Here is a 13,312-nt window from a genome sequence, read left to right as displayed (position 1 = left end):
CCTGCGGAGTTCTGAAAAAGAGCTGTTGTCATTATTCAACTGCTTTTATAAAAATGCAATCATATTTTTTGTTTTAGAATGATATTTAAAAATATATCTGTTCGCAAATCAAGAGCAGGACAGACATGTGGGATTTGTAACAGGAGATCCCTCGGGGTTCCAGGGTGAGCCTCCATCGCACACTTCGACTTCACCACTGCCAAGGCCATCCATTTCCAGATTTCACGGGAATCATCGAAACAGTCCTCAAAACACTGGTCCTGGAATGCCTTGTAATTAAAACTGGATTTGACTTAGTCACTGTAAACCAGGGCTTTGACACTCACCACAGCCCTTACCTCTTTGAGTTCAGACGTAGCGTAGGGCGTCATCATGCCATTTTAATAAAAACAAGAGGAATGCAGGTTATTCACGAAGCTGCACCAGCTGTATGCTGCCAAACAGATAAATTGTCCTACGCCTTGCTCAACATTGCATATTCTCATGTCTGTCACAGGCCACTCATGCCAGGAAGCTATTCCAATCATTCTGCATTGGGGTGTGTCAGGATGTAACTCCATAAGAAAACCCCCAAATCTGAACTTAGCATTTGGATGGATTCTAATCCTCAGCTGCTGGAGTAATGAAAACTCCAATAACAGCTGAATACACAAAACTACCCACCAGCATTGCATCTCCCAACTCCAGCTCCTCGAGGTCAGTATCCATACCAGTCACGGGTATTGACTACACCGCTTGCGGTTGGATTTGCTCCCTAGCTTGTCATAATCAACATTCTGGGAGTCATTCCAGGGAAGCGAATACACAATAAATGGGAGGATACTTAGCAATGTGGAGGAACAGAGGGATCTTGGAGTACATGTCCACAGATTCTTAAAGGTAGCAGGACATGTTGATAAGATAGTTAAAAAGACATACGGAATGCTTTCCTTTATTAGTCAAGGCATAGAATACAAAAGCAGGGAAGTTATGCTAGAATTGTATACAACACTAGTTAGGCCACAGCTTCAGTACTGCGTGCAGTTCTGGTCACCACATTAGAGGAAGGATGTGATTACACTAGAGAGGAAACAAAGGAGATTTACGAGGATGTTGCCAGGACTGGAAAACTTTAGCTAAGGAAAGATTGGATAGGCTGGGGTTGTTTTCCTTGGAACAGAGGAGGCTGAGGGGAGGTTTAATTGAGGTGTATAAACTTATGAGGGGCCAAGAGAGAGTGGATAAGAAGGACTTGTTTTCCTTAGCCGATGGGTCAACAACAAGGGGGCATAGATTTAAAGTAATTGGTAGAAGGATTGGAGGGGAGATGAGGAAACATTTTTTCACCTTGAGGGTGGTGGGAGTCTGGAAATCACTGCCTGAAAGGGTAGTGGAGTCAGAAACCCTCATCACATTTAAAAGGTACTGGGATATGCACTTAAAAAGCCGTGACCTACAGGGCTACGGACCTAGTGCTGGAAAGTGGGATTAGGCTGGCTAGCTCTTTTATGATCAGCACAGACACGATGGGCCGAATGGCTTCCTTCTGTGTCATAATTTTTTTTATCGTGCTATGATTCTATGATAATTTCACACAGTAAGTTGATCCCCAAAATGGCGGGTTTTCAAAAAGGTGAAAATCAGTATTGAAAATTCGAAAATCTCCTGTGAAATTTTTACCCAGTGTTAAGAATAATATTAATAGGGTAGTGTGGGGGGGGGGGGGGGTGTAAATGTTTTATACTGAAAGTGCTTTTATACTAGCTTTGGATGTGTAGATCATGCTGTATCACAGAAATATACTGGCAGCTTGCCATTGCTTTAACACAGCATGCAATACTTAGATATGCCACTTGTACAGACGAGGGGTTATTGTCAGCCAATTTCTTTGGCCTGAGAAAGCTTGTGGAAAGCCACATCTTGACCAGAGACTGGAGTGAAAGCAATTCACAAAAACCTGGTGCAATTTTAATCCAACTCGCTTAGAAGAAACCTGGAGGGTGGGCAGTTAAAATCGCCCTGGCTCTTACCTGTTTGAAAGCTGCAATGATCGCAACATCTGCAATTTTAACCTGCTCTCTTGAGCAGACAGCAAGGACATGCGCCCAGAGCCAAGAAGGTCCTTCTTTACATAAGCATGTGCGGCCCACTGACATCATTGAGACGCTATCGAGTCAAAACTCTACAGCATCCGGGTTTCACACGGACTGCCGGGCCCCCCGCTCTGGGCAAGTTGGAAATGGGAAAATCCAGCCCATTGATTTTAAAGTAGGTAAAATAGCGAAGAAGGGAATTCTGCACAGATGTGTTAAGTGTTCATATGCTCTTATCTCACAATGGTACTGGAGCTGCGGATGGACTCACTCTGGAGCATGTGCGATGCTGAGAATGTTGTGGATAGCACATTTAGTGAGTTGGTCACACCACAGGTAAGGGTTAGGACAGCTCGTGAATGGGTGACCAAGAGACAAGGCAAGAGCAGGAAGGTAGTGCAGGAGTCCCCTGTGGTCGTCTCCCTCCAAAACAGATATACCGTTTTGGATACTGTTGGGGGAGATGACTTACCAGGGGAAGGCACCAGCAGCCAGGTTCATGGCATCATGGGTGGCTCTGCTGCACAGAAGGGCAGGAAAAAGAGTGGGAGAGCTATAGTGATAGGGGACTCTATTGTAAGGGGAATAGATAGGAGTTTCTGTGGCCGCAACCGAGACTCCAGGATGGTATGTTGCCTCCCTGGTGCAAGGGTCAAGGATGTCCCAGAGCGACTGCAGAGCATTCTGGAGAGGGAGGGTGAACAGCCAGTTGTCGTGGTACATGTAGGTACCAACGATATAGGTAAGAAGCGGGAAGAGATCCTACAAGCTGAATTTAGGGAGCTAGGAGTTAAATTAAAAAGTAGGACCTCAAAGGTAGTAATCTCTGGGTTGTTACCAGTGCCACGTGCGAATCAGAGTAGCGGGAGCAGAATAGTTAGAATAAATATGTGGCTTGAGCAGTGGTAAAAGAGGGAGGGATTCAAATTCCTGTGACATTGGAAACAGTTCTGGGGGAAGTGGGACCTGTACAAAAGGGACGGTCTGCACTTGGGCAGGACTGGAACTGATGTACTGGGGGTAACATTTGCTAATGCAGTTCGTGTGTTTAAACTAATATGACAGGGGGATGGGAACCTATGCAGCGAGACAGGGCAAAATAATATGGAGTCAGAAACAGATGGTAGAAAGGTAAAAAGCAATAGTGGAAGGCCGAGTAAACAAAGGCAAGAAACAAAAAGGGCCACACTACATCATAATTCTAAAAGGACAAAGGGTGTTAAAAAAACAAGCCTGAAGGCTTTGTGTCTTAATGCAAGGAGTATCCGTAATAAGGTGGATGAATTAACTGTGCAAATAGATGTTAACAGATATGATGTGACTGGGATTACAGAGATGTGGCTCCAGGATGATCAGGGCTGGGAACACAACATCCAAGGGTATTCAACATTCAGGAAGGATAGAATAAAAGCAAAAGGAGGTGGAGTAGCATTGCTGGTTAAAGAGAAGATTAATGCAATAGTTAGGAAGGATATTAGCTTGAACGATGTGGAATCTATATAGGTAGAGCTGCAGAACACCAAAGGACAAAAAACGTTAGTGGGTGTTGTGTACAGACCTCCAAACAGTAGTAGTGATGTTGGGGAGGGCATCAAACTGGAAATTAGGGGTGCATGCAATAAAGGTGCAGCAGTTATCATGGGTGATTTTAATATGCATATAGATTGGGCTAACCAAACTGGAAGCAATACGATGGAGGAGGATTTCCTGGAGTGCATAAGGAATGGTTTTCTAGACCAATATGTCGAGGAACCAACTAGGGGGGAGGCCATCTTAGATTGGGTGTTGTGTAATGAGAGAAGATTAATTAGCAATCTCGTTGTGCAAGGCCCCTTGGGGAAGAGTGGCCATAATATGGTGGAATTCTACATTAGGATGGAGAATGAAACACTAAATTCAGAGACCATGGTCCAGAACTTAAAGAAGGGTAACTTTGAAGGTATGAGGCATGAATTGGCTAGGATAGATTGGCGAATGATACTTAAGGGGTTGACAGTGGATGGGCAATGGCAGACATTTAGAGACCGCATGGATAAACTACAACAATTGTACATTCCTCTCTGGCATAAAAATAAAAAAGGGAAGGTGGCTCAACTGTGGCTATCAACGGAAATCAGGGATAGTATTATTGCCAAGGAAGTGGCATACAAATTGGCCAGAAATAGCAGCGAACACGGGGACTGGGAGAAATTTAGAACTCAGCAGAGGAGGACAAAGGGTTTGATTACCGCAGGGAAAATAGAGTACGAGAGGAAACTTGCAGGGAACATTAAGATGGACTGCAAAAGCTTCTATAGATATGTAAAGAGAAAAAGGTTAGTAAAGACAAACGTAGATTCCCTGCAGTCAGAATCAGGGGAAGTCATAACGGGGAACAAAGAAATGGCAGACCAATTGAACAAGTACTTTGGTTCGGTATTCACTAAGGAGGACACAAACAACCTTCCGGATATAAAAGGGGTCAGAGGGTCTAGTAAGAAGGAGGAACTGAGGGAAATCTTTATTAGTCAGGAAATTGTGTTGGGGAAATTGATGGGATCGAAGGCCGATAAATCCCAGGGCCTGATGGGCTGCATCCCAGAGTACTTAAGGAGGTGGCCTTGGAAATAGCGGATGCATTGACAGTCATTTTCCAACATTGCATTGACTCTGGATCAGTTCCTATGGAGTGGAGGGAAGCCAATGTAACACCACTTTTTAAAAAAGGAGGGAGAGAAAACAAGGAATTATAGACCGGTCAGCCTGACATCGGTAGTGGGTAAAATGATGGAATCAATTATTAAGGATGTCATAGTAGCACATTTGGAAAGAGGTGACATGATAGGTCCAAGTCAGCATGGATTTGTGAAAGGGAAATCATGCTTGACAAATCTTTTGGAATTTTTTGAGGATGTTTCCAGTAGAGTGGACAAGGGAGAACCAGTTAATGTGGTGTATTTGGACTTTCAGAAGGCTTTCGACAAGGTCCCACTCAAGAGGTTAATGTGCAAAGTTAAAGCACATGGGATTGGGGGTAGTGTGCTGACGTAGATTGAGAACTGGTTGGCAGGCAGGAAGCAAAGAGTAGGAGTAAATGGGTACTTTTCAGAATAGCAGGCAGTGACTAGTGGGGTACCGCAAGGTTCTGTGCTGGGGCCCCAGCTGTTTACATTGTACAATAATGATTTAGACGAGGGGATTAAATGTAGTATCTCCAAATTTGCGGATGACACTAAGTTGGGTGGCAGTGTGAGCTGCGAGGAGGATGCTATGAGGCTGCAGAGTGACTTGGATAGGTTAGGTGAGTGGGCAAATGCATGGCAGATGAAGTATAATGTGGATAAATGTGAGGTTATCCACTTTGGTGGTAAAAACAGAGAGACAGACTATTATCTGAATGGTGACAGATTAGGAAAAGGGGAAGTGCAACGAGACCTGGGTGTCATGGTACATCAGTCATTGAAGGTTGGCATGCAAGTACAGCAGGCGGTTAAGAAAGCAAATGGCATGTTGGCCTTCATAGCGAGGGGATTTGAATACAGGGGCAGGGAGGTGCTCCTACAGTTGTACAGGGCCTTGGTGAGGCCACACCTGGAGTATTGTGTACAGTTTTAGTCTCTTAACTTGAGGAAGGACATTCTTGCTATTGAGGGAGTGCAGCGAAGGTTCACCAGACTTATTCACGGGATGGCGGGACTGACATATCAAGAAAGACTGGATCAACTGTGCTTGTATTCACTAGAGTTCAGAAGAATGAGAGGGGATCTCATAGACGGGTTCAGACAGGTTAGATGCAGGAAGAATGTTCCCAATGTTGAGGAAGTCCAGAACCAGGGGTCACAGTCTTAGGATAAGGGGTAAGCCATTTAGGAACGAGATGAAGAGAAACGTCTTCACCCAGAGAGTGGTGAACCTGTGGAATTGACGACCACAGAAAGTTGTTGAGGCCAATTCACTAAATATATTCAAAAAGGAGTTAGATGTAGTCCTTACTACTAGGGGGATCAAGGGGTATGGCGAGAAAGCAGGAATGGGGGACTGAAGTTGCATGCTCAGCCATGAACTCATTGAATGGCGGTGCAGGCTTGAAGGGCCAAATGGCCTACTCCTGCACCTATTTTCTATGTTTCTATGGCCCCAAGTTTCCACATGATTTGCTCCTGATTTTTAGGAGCAACTGGTGTAGACCGGAGTATCTTAGAAATCGGAATTCTCGTCATTTAGTTTGCTCCAGTTCTAGTCAGTTAGAACAGTTTCACTTTGGAACAGAATTTGTTTTTCAAAAGGGGGCATGTCCGGCCACTTACGCCTGATTTCAAAGTTTCGTGAGTGAAAACTTACTCCAAACTAACTTAGAATGGAGTAAGTGAAGATTTTTATCCACTCGAAAAAACCTTATCTACACTTTAGTAAATCAGGCGTAGGTTACAAATCAGGCATAGGGAATGGTGGGGGGGGGGTGGGGGGGCGGTGGTGTCTAAAGGGAAGTTTACAAACATTAAACACTTCAGTTTTACAAATAAAGAGCCATCATCAATAATAAATGATAAATACATCAATAAATCAACCAATAAATCAATTAAAAAAAATTAATAAGAAATAATTTTTTTTTTTAATTCAATAAATAAAACATTTTCTACTTACCGACTGCAGCACCGGGAGCCCTCCAACAGCGTGCTGGGATGCTCCCTTCAGTGTGTCTCTGTCAGTGTCTCTATCTCTCTGTCTGTCTGTGTGTCTCTCATTCTCTGTCTGTCAGTGTCTGTGTTTCTGACAGCGAGGGGAGGGGGAGGAGGGGGGTAGAGGTAGAGAGAGGAGGAGCAGAGGGAGGGAAGGGGAAGGGATGGGGGAGAAGGGGGAGGGATGGGGGAGGAGGGATGGGGGAGAAGGGGGAGGGATGGGGGAGAAGGGGGAGGGATGGGGAGAAGGGGGAGGGATGGGGGAGAAGGGGGAGCAATGGGGAGAAGGGGGAGGGATGGGGAGAAGGGGGAGGGAGGGGGGGAGAAGGGGAGAAGGGGGGAGGGGGGAGAAGGGGGATGGGGGGAGAAGGGGAGGAAAGGAGATGGGGGGAAAGGATATGGGGGAGAGAAGGAGATTGGGTGGGGGAGAAGGAGATTGGGGGGAAGAAGATTGGGGGGTAAGGAGATTGGGGGGGGTGAAGGAGATTGGGGGGGAGAAGGAGATTGGGGGGGAAGGAGATTGGGGGGAAAGGAGATTGGCGGGGGGGAAGGAGATTGGGGGGGGAGGAGATTGGGGGGGTGTGGGGGATGGAGATTGAGGGGGGGGGAAGGAGAAGGGGGGGAGAAGGGGGAGGGAGGCTGAACGGGCCGGGGCTGAGACTTCGGGCAGGGCCCGTCCCCAGCACCAGATTTACAGGTAGGTGGCGTTGGGTCGGGTCGGGGGGGTTGGTGGGAGGGAGGGAGGTTTGGTTCGGTTCGGTTCGGGTCGGTTCGGGTCGGGGGGAGGGAGGGAGAGGGAGGTCAGGTCGGGGGGAGGGAGGTCAGGTCGGATCCAGTCCGGAGGTGGCGGGGGTGGGGGGAGCGAGTGTCGGGTCCGGTCCGGGGGCGGGGAGGGGTTGGGGGGGGGAGCGGGTGTCGGGTCCGGGGCGGGGACGGGAAGCGGGAGTCGAGTCGGGTCGGGAGGAAGCAGGAGCTGGCCGTGGGAGGAGCCTTATTCACGCAGCCCCAGTGAGGCCATTGGGCCAGGGCTAGGGGCTGCGTGCTTCGGCCCCTCCCACACAGTTTTGGGCACCTGGAGCTACTGCACATGCACGCCTACTGTAGTGCGCATGTGAAGAGGTCCCGGCACTGTTTTCAGCGCAGGGACCTGGCTCTGCCTCCTACAGCTTGTGCTGCGCTGCGCCGAGGGCCAGAGGACCTGCAGGGAGGTGGAGAATACGGAGGTTTTTTTTAGGCACACTTTGTGGCGCGAAAAACGGGCGTCCAGGTCAGGACTGCGCCGTTCTAGGCGCGGCTTGAAACTTGGGCCCTATGTTTCTAATGCAATTTCAAGGTCATAGTGTGTTTGATTTCTCTCAGAAAGCCCTACATGAAGTGGTCAACACCCTTGAGACAGCTATAGATGGAATGGATACGATATGCTGCAGTGCCGAACACATAAAAACTCACTTTATCTCTTCCACTATGATTCTTCGTTCAGTACAGTCTTACTCACAGATGATTAGAACCTTACAGTCTTGGAAATAAATTTATCGTTCCTTCTTTTTTCTGCTTGGATTTCCCACCACGGCATCTCTGTGGTTCAATTCTGATATCCCACTTACTGCAGGGGGCATCATTCATCATTATAACATCTCTCCTAAATCACGAGATATATTCAGTCCTCAGAGTCACTTCAGTGCAGTTTTAAAATGACCATGACAATTTATCAACATCTCACACTACATTACTTTTTCAGAGGTCGAGAAACTATGAACATAGGTGGTGGACCACTTTGTTTTCATCCGAAAAATGATCCTACTTTTCTCTCTGTGAACACAGTCCAGCACAGCAGAGTGATGTGGGGTAACGGCCTCTGTAGTTTGGGATTGAGGAGGATAGTCTGGGATTGAGGAGGCGAATCTGGGACTGGAGTATGTTGATCTAGGATTGGAGGAGGGAGTGGACTTTGTCTGCTTGGCCACCCTTGCAATTTTCATCAGTAATTCAAGGAGAACCAGCTGAAAATCTTATATTCGGTATGGTATCATAGTGGTTATGTTACTGGACTAGTAATCCAGAGAGCTGAACTAATGATCTGAAGATGTGAGTTCCAATTCCATCACAGCAGCTGAGGAATTTAAATTTAGTTAACTAAATAAATCAGTAATGGTGACTATGAAACTACCGGATTGCTTCAAAAACCGTCTGGTTCACGAATATCCTTTAGGGAAGGAAATCTTACCTGGTCTGGTCTAAACGTGACTCTAGCCCCACAGCAATGTGGTTGACTCGCAACTGCTCTCTGTGGTTCAAGACGGCTCACCACTGCCTTCTCGAGGGAAATTTGGGAAAAGTAGTAAATGCCAGCCTTGCCAGTGACGCCCACATCCTATAAACAAATTTTTAAAAAGGCATAATGGGCCTCTGAATCCTACGGTGCGGGTTAGTGTAGGGGAGCAGGTGACAGCTGACATATTCTCACCAAGCTGCAGGCTGAAGCATTCAGCACAGCCACACTGGTACTAGTCCTCCTTCAGGGTCTCTTGGAGCAGCTATTGGAAACCATGGGCTAGATTTTCCAATCAGATTGCTAGTGCCCAAAAAATGGGCGATGTTCCAGCCTTAGCGATGTTTCAACTTTCAGGATCGCTGGAACATCGCCCATTTTTCGGCATTTTTTTCCTGGCGATAACCCAGCGATAGCTCAGCGATGTGGATTGGGCCTTAGCGATGCAAAGTGGTCCTCAGCGATGTGGAAGGCGAAGCTTCCCTCGCAACGGTCTTCTGCGCATGCGTTTCTTTTTGCAAATAAGTTTTCCCACGATTCGGGAGGTCAGGGGTCATCCACGCATGCGCAGAAAGCAAAGGGAGGGGGGAGAGAGAGAGAGAGAGAGAGAGAGAGGAGAGAGAAAGGAGAGGAGAGCCAGAGAAGAGAATAGAGAGAGACACACACACAGACAGACAGACATACAGACAGACAGACAGATAATATATTATAATCATAAATCAATATGTCCCTGGAACATGAGTCGACGGAGAGTGTCCAGGATGTGGAGGGGAGGAGGAGGAGGGCCAAACCCTTTTCTGACGAGGCCAACGAGACCTTCGTCTAGGAGGTGCACTCCTGGTGGGCCCAATTAACCCGGGGTGGGCTTGGGAAACCTCCACACTGGGCCTACAGAAAGATTTGGGGTGAGATCGCCAACGTGATCTTGTTGGCGTCCCATGAGATGAGGGGGTCCGACCAGTGCAGCAAGCATTGGAACAGCTTTGTTGTATCGGCAAGCGTAAGTATGAAATAGATTTTAAATTGTAATGATCCACATAATATGTAAATCTCCCTGATTGAAATTAAGCTGGTTATTCTTGCATATATTCCCTGCTAAGAACTGGACAGGGCTCGGAACCTGCGCCCTTTTTAAGCCTAATTTTGGCACCGTCTCCTTTTGAGTTATGTTGGTGGATGGAGCACGACTGAACAATGAGAGGTCCGGTCACCTTTACCCAGACTGTATCAGTCTCTCCGGCTGCTGTCACTTACACAGTGACCCAGCCTGGACTGGGGGAGAGTTGCCCTTGCTCACTGTCTGCCCTGGGACACTTTAGGACATTAGCTCCTGTCATTGCTGAGCTCACCAGATATCCTGATTCCCACCACCTCCGGGGCCCTTCAATGGACATTGTTGTTGAGAGAGATGTTTGTATCAAGCATTAGATCCTAAACACGATCTTTGTTATAACCATGCATCAATTGTGGATTAGCATATAATGTCGGAAACTGTTGTCTTTCCATGATATTACCTAGTCAATTAGTTTATGCCATGCTCTTGACAGGTTTGCAGAGGAAGATATCTAAGAATCGGGCAGAGCACAGGTGCACAGGAGGAGGGCCACACAGCTCGCCGTCCTGACTGACTTGGAGGAATGCACTGCGGCACTGGTGGGCAGCCACAGTCGCTCGGCCACCACCCGTGGTGAGGCAGAACCCTCCCTTGCGTCACGTGAGCAATGTGTAAAGCAGTGTTAATTCAAAGTAATGTAACGACAATTCATATAGAAATTATGTCATGTTATGCATTCAGCTTCTGTCCTATTCTCAGGTTAACAACATAAGAACATAAGAAATAGAATAGGAGCCGGAGCAGGCCAACTGGTCCCTGGAGCCTGCTCCGCCATTTAATAAGATCATGGCTGATCTGATGTAGGGCTCAGCTCCACTTCCCTGCCCGCTCCCCATAAACCTTCACTCCCTTATCATTCTGTCTATCCAGCCTCCACAGCTCTCTGGGGCAGTGAATTCCACATAGATGTGCTACCATATGTACTACCATATGATGCAGTAATGTCTCTCGATCACATTTATTGTAGTAGTGCTGCTCCTCCTACGTATGCTAGCGCAGCGTAAGAATCCCTTCTGTTCTAATAAGCTCAATAGTGTTTTGCAGGTCCAACAACTCCGATGACACAGAGAGAGACCACACCTGCACCTGTCAACGTGCAGGTGGTCATCACCACGGGTGCCGAGGAGGCCAACACATCATCATCGGAACCAGAACCAGATGAGGAGGAGAATGTTATGGAAAGGGAGGAGGATGCCCCTTGCATCCAACTGGAAGTAGTACCTGCGGCCACTTCTTCGTCATCATCTTCGACAGAAGAAGTTGCGGGGCAAAGTGGCTATCAGCCGACGACGCCAAGGCGTTTATTAGTGCTCACGCCGACCCCTCGGAGATCGAGTCTGCGAGGTCAGCACACGCCTTGGCGGTTTGGATTGAGGGCTTGACCAGACCGTGCATGGAGAGTGTCGCGATAATTCGTTTACACGGGGAACATGTCCCGGATGTCCGCTTGCATAGCGGAGGATATGCAACAGATGATCCGGGAGATGCGTGAGCAGACCGCCATCGTCCATAGCTTACGGCATGTGAGATGGTGGGGGATGGCACGGCACGGCACGCCAAGGTGCCGTCCCACCAACCACCAGCACAGATGCGAGTCAGGAGGAAGAACTGCCTTCTGGCTCGGAAGTCGTTTCTGCAGGACGTCTTCGCCTCCACTACCCCCTGAGCCAATCCTTGCACCGTCACCCTCCCCCCCCCCACAGCAGGAAGTCTTGAGGTTGCCCGCTGCACGCCCGACTCGTCCCGCTATCTGGGCATTCAAAGGGGGGCTACGACACGGGGTGGAGGAGGTTAGAGGACCTGGAGGGAAGCGTGGCTGCAGGTAGGGAGGGGGGTGGTATTATTGTGTTTTAATCTGTTTTGCTATTGTTGTTGTTTTTTAAATTTATTGTGTGTGACCTTTTGGGCGGGGGGAGAGGGGGTGGGGGTTGGGGGGAGGGGGGTGTTGTTACATTTTAAAAATTAAAAGTTAAAAGTGTTCAATTATTAAAATTAAAATTTTTTATTGAGTTTTACAATTGTTGTGCAGTGTCTTATAATAACTTATAATAACGTAAGATAAGATAAAACATGAATACAATTGTTGGAAAACAATGGCCAGGCCAGGCAAGGATGAAACGTTATGCAACTGCAAGTGTTGTCTTTCCATAACTGTAACTGTATCTGTCAGCAATGTAAGTTCATGCAAAGCGTTCATTTATGAGCTGCTGACGCAAGAGTTTTGCAGCTGTGTAACTCCCACAGGGGTTACGGGTGGGGGGGGGGGGATCGCGGCGGCGTGGGGGCATGGGTTCATCTCTAGGCTAATTGTCCTCCCTGAGGTTCTGATCATCCTCCTCCTCCTCCTCATCTGCCTCTTTCACCTCCGCTCTCTCCTGAGGTGGACCGGCAGCCCCATCTGGCAATTGTTGTCCTCTCCTTATAGCTAGGTTCTGCAACATGCAGCACATCACAATAAACTCAGCGACCTGGTCAGGGTGGTATTGTAGGCCATCTCCCGAGTGGTCCAGGCATCTGAAGTGCTGCTTCAGCACTCCAATTGTCTTTTTGACGATATTGCGTGCAGCTATATGGCTTTCATTGAATGTTTCTCGGATTCTGTCTGGGGATTACACAGGGGGGTCATGAGCCAGCTGCCAAGGCCATATCCTTTATCCCCAGCATCCAATCATGACCTTGTGGCTGACTGTTAAACAGGTCAGAGACAGTGCTCTTACGCAAGATGTGCACATCATGGATGCTGCCTGGAAAATTAGCATTTACTGCCATGCTTATTTGGTTGTGGTCAACAATGAGCTGCACATTCAGGTTCTGAAATACCTCTGCATCCTGTAAAGGTGCTCTCCGGGCAATGTGCGTAGTCTATTGCTCCCTGCACTTTAGGGAAGTTTGTTATTCTCGAGTAACCCAAAGCCCTCCTGGTCTGTGCCTCCCTGATCATAGGGAAGTTTATAAAGTCCATCCTGCGAGCGTAAAGGGCTTGAGTCACCTGTCGAATGGAGCAATGTGTGGTGTGCATAGAGATATCACAAATGTCACCAGCTGAAACCTGAAAAGAGCCCAATGAATAGAAGGAAAGTGCCTCAGTAACCTTAATCTCAATGGGCAGTGTGGTCCTGATAGGCTGCAGATCTCCCTTGATGAGCTGGCATATCTCAGCGATGACCTCCTTTCGGAAGCTAAGGCACGTGTTATCAGA

The sequence above is a fragment of the Pristiophorus japonicus genome, chromosome 3 (assembly GCF_044704955.1).
Source record: "Pristiophorus japonicus isolate sPriJap1 chromosome 3, sPriJap1.hap1, whole genome shotgun sequence".
Classification (NCBI taxonomy): domain Eukaryota; kingdom Metazoa; phylum Chordata; class Chondrichthyes; family Pristiophoridae; genus Pristiophorus; species Pristiophorus japonicus.
Note: the sequence above shows the minus strand (reverse complement) of the source record.